Here is a 3,943-nt window from a genome sequence, read left to right on the forward strand (position 1 = left end):
ATTCAAGCGAAAACCGATGCTCACCAAGAGTCACGTGTATATTTCGATGGATTCAACGAAAATGTAGAAATTGTTCACGCAATGCAAAAACCAAAATCTGTGGCATGTTTCATTTCCTTCTTATCACAAACAGGATTTTGACTATAAAAGCCATAATTAATTGGTTGTGTGGAGTTTGCTTTTAAAATAGAACATTTATTCAGAAATGTCATCGCTTGTTATGGTGAAGGAAAAGGAGATTGATTCAAAAGAGCGACGATAAATGTTAAACTATCAACTGCATCAACTCTTTTCAGCTCTAAAACAACTGGTATATATTGATATTACTTGTTTATTTTTGATGTGAAAATGCTTTTAAAAATATTGTAAATGCCCAAAATGTTTGTAAAATTTTCTTAAAATATCCCTCATTTGCAATTTTAACAAGCGTAATACATAACGAAATCAACGCAAATGAGAGAAACCGCGCATTCGCAATCCGTAATGTTTTCTTCTTTCCTTCTGATCAACGGTTTCAGTGGTGTAGTGGTTATCACTCCCGCTTAACACGCGGGCGGCCGCAGGTTCAATTCCTGCCTGAAACATTTATTTTTTTCCAATTCAATGAAACCATTTTGTAAAACGTAGAATACGACAATCTTATCTAATTTACTGAAGACATTATGTATCGATCAATCTTTTTGGCCCAAATTACTGCCGTAGCAAAGATTAAAGGCGGTGATTTAATTGTTTTTATACTGAAACGTCTCTGAGCAAACTATATTCTGACTATCAATTTATTTTTCAATTAAATTTAGATTCGCAGATATTTTCTTTTAAAAAAATGCTCATCAGTTCATTCAATACAGTCAATTTTAAATTGGAGTAAAGCTAACTATTGACTGATTTAATAAATTTCTTTTAGATTGCTCTACAATCAAAATTTTAACTGAATTTCTCCGTGAAATTCCATGTAATTTAATAATCAATGGGCAAATAATGGCTCATATAATAACGTTGACATATAACGTACTCACTCGCACTAATGAAAGCTAGCACACATCAACAATATTGGACAATAGCATTTCTTTCACTTTACAGAATTGATTGAAACAAAAAAACAGCAAATTTTAACCGTGAAGTGTTCCTGGCCATTTTTTGTCAGTGGTTTCAGTGTTGTAGTGGTTATCACTCCCGCTTAACACGCGGGCGGCCGCAGGTTCAATTCCTGCCTGAAACATTTACTTTTTTTTCACCATTTCATACTCGATTTTGTCGATTTTTAGGCCCTATTCCTATTAAGTTTTCGATTTAGAAGCATTTTTCATACTAACATCATACAAGATCTTTCGTATGCGTCGTTTTGATCAATTGGACAATAATAATTAATTGGTTAGGCAAAGTTTGTTGCCAAATGACGAATTTATAGTAAACAAAGCGTTTCAAAGTCAATATTGGTAATCATTGTGAAAAAATCAATCGAAATAATCTGAAAAAAAAGAATCTCCCCAGCAGGGAATCGAACCCTGGTCGCCCGCGTGACAGGCGGGAATACTAACCACTATACTACTGAGGACTTGTGAATATTAGAATCTAGATGCCCACTGATTATATCATCGTTACTTGAAATTCAACCATTCGCTCTTATCAGCGTAAGAGCTTATGTAATATTTCAGCCGTATGAATTGTATGATGTTGTGACCTAGAACACGCTCAACATCATTGGAAATATACTATCAAAACAACGAAAGATTTATTTCAGATGAACGAAATTTGTTTTGTCATAAATCATCACTCGTTATGATGAAGACAAGAATTAAAAGAACGAAATTTGTGAACTGTTCTCTTTGCTGTGTAGTACACAGTGTGTACCTTCCCACGAATCTATATATAGATTTCAGAAAAAATCTTGCCACATTTATTTTTAATCATTCATATTTACACGTACATTTGTTAATCAGACTAAATCGCCAGCGAACATATTCAATGGTATAAATTGGATAGCTTGGAGGTATAATAAAACGAGTTTATGGAATTGAAAATGAATTAAATAAAAATGAATCTCACATGAAGAAAAATGAATAAAAAAACAAAAAAGATGAAAAAAAAAAGAAAATTGCAAACGACACATGGTGTTCCCAGACCATGCTCAATGCAGCTTAACTTCAGTGATCGGACGAGAACTGGTGCTTTTTACATGATATGGTCGTTGACGAATGTAAACGGCTTCTATTGCGTGCATAAGTGTTTTTTCGAATTAGCTTTGGTGAATAAATAAACACCTTTGATAGCTGATTAGAATGCTCATTGATGTGCATTTCCAATTTGAGACAAAGCCACCCTTTGGCCTACATCTAACGGCTTACTTCCCAGAAATTTGCCAATCAATTATTCCACCGCATGACAAATGACCAGAACGCTGATTTTTAATTAATTTTGTGCCATTAGTGGAACGATTCTGATAAAAACACCTATATAATGCATTCAAAATATGGTGTTTTCAAAGTTTGAAATTCAAACTAGTGCCCGAGCCAAAATCCTCTGAAATTGTTCAAAGCAAAAGAAAGAATCGTTAAAGTAGTGACTCTACTAGCGTGAGGAAAGTAAAAATCCAGAATGAATTTGCAAATCGTTTTGGTATTCATTGCAGCTATTTTACTGATGAGCATGATGGTGTTGGTGTCAAGCTTACCACCGGATTGTGTAGAAGGACCACCTGGACACTGGCAATGTCCAATACCAAATGGCCGTCCTACCCACGAACCCGGGAAAGCCAGAAGTCTTCTTACCAGATTGGGTTAGAGGGGAATTGAGTCATTAAATTTTTCATCATTTTCTAATGAAAACAATGATATGAACAGTTGTTTAACGAATTTCATCTTATAAAACTGGAGAATAATGTGGTTTATGAATAAATGATTCAATCAAATTTCATTGTGCTATCTGCTTCTTAACGAATCAATTGATAATAAAGCAATTATAATTGCTTAATAAACAGTTAAGTGTTTCATTTGCTCTTCCGAAATGAAAATCATCTGGGCAAACGCGCATTAATTCAGAGTTGAAATCAAAATCATAGATTATTTGTTAAAAAAATAAATTTCAGATAGAAGTTTTATAAAAAAAAAAATGTACACCGTTGGGCTCAACAGGGAATTGAACCCTGGGCCTCTCGCACCCAAAGCGAGAATCATACCACTAGACCATTGAGCCGGTTGTTAATAAACGCTTCAAAACCCTTCGGAACGCACCAACCGCAAACGTTTTACATAATTTCCAAAATACGAATGGAGAAAGGTAGCATAAATTGGAATAAACGATTAGCTAATCAAATCGTTATGGCATTTTACTGCTTTGTTATAAACATATCGAAGCCGAACTTAAAGTTTGAAGTAACTTAATATTCCAAAGGAGAAGCTCAATTCTCATCAATAACATAAAACATTTATTAGAGCAATTGTACTGTAAGAGAATTTAATTGAATCGAATCGACTAAGAAATCGACTTGAGAATGGCATTTGTTACATTTTTGTTAAAACAACAATTGAAGTCAATTCAACTAATAATTTTTAATTCAATTGATGGTGTTGTCTTCGAAAATATTCCGTTATTTTTCCGAAATTTTATAGTTAATTGTACAGAAATTCGCTTTTCTGTTATTTTTACCAAAATATTTCAGTAAAAAATAGTAAATTGTCGTCATGGTAAATTTGACTTTTCTTGATATGGATATCAATATATTGAAGGCCTTGAATGTTTTATTTTCACTTCAATCATTCACCATAAAGTGAAAGTAAAATCATGCTCTTTAAAATGGCTCGTTCTAAAACGTAATATTTTTTTCCCAAAACGGTCAGAAAAATTTCTTTTTTGGCTATAAAAACTAACTAAATTTGGTATATTTTTTTGCCGAAAAATAATCGGAAAAATATTACCCTTTGTCAAAAAAAATTCAATTCTGTGA

General features: G+C 33.0%; 4 non-coding genes across 4 annotated transcripts; 2 read left to right on the top strand and 2 right to left on the bottom strand.

Annotated features, from left to right (window-relative positions):
• The first annotated feature begins 511 nt into the window (after positions 1-511).
• Trnav-aac (transfer RNA valine (anticodon AAC)) lies at positions 512-584 on the top strand. Its single transcript has one exon. It is a non-coding gene; the product is annotated as a tRNA-Val (tRNA).
• Positions 585-1,146: 562 nt separating this feature from the next.
• On the top strand, positions 1,147-1,219 carry Trnav-aac (transfer RNA valine (anticodon AAC)). The gene has a single exon. It is a non-coding gene; the product is annotated as a tRNA-Val (tRNA).
• Positions 1,220-1,483: 264 nt separating this feature from the next.
• On the bottom strand, positions 1,484-1,555 carry Trnad-guc (transfer RNA aspartic acid (anticodon GUC)). The gene has a single exon. It is a non-coding gene; the product is annotated as a tRNA-Asp (tRNA).
• A 1,565-nt stretch (positions 1,556-3,120) lies between these two features.
• Trnap-ugg (transfer RNA proline (anticodon UGG)) lies at positions 3,121-3,192 on the bottom strand. The gene has a single exon. It is a non-coding gene; the product is annotated as a tRNA-Pro (tRNA).
• Between the last annotated feature and the right edge of the window lie 751 nt (positions 3,193-3,943).

The sequence above is a fragment of the Sitodiplosis mosellana genome, unplaced genomic scaffold, assembly GCF_009176505.1.
Source record: "Sitodiplosis mosellana isolate CC-2019 unplaced genomic scaffold, AAFC_SMos_1.0 Smas_scaffold_2902, whole genome shotgun sequence".
In the NCBI taxonomy this organism is placed as follows: Eukaryota; Metazoa; Arthropoda; class Insecta; order Diptera; family Cecidomyiidae; genus Sitodiplosis; species Sitodiplosis mosellana.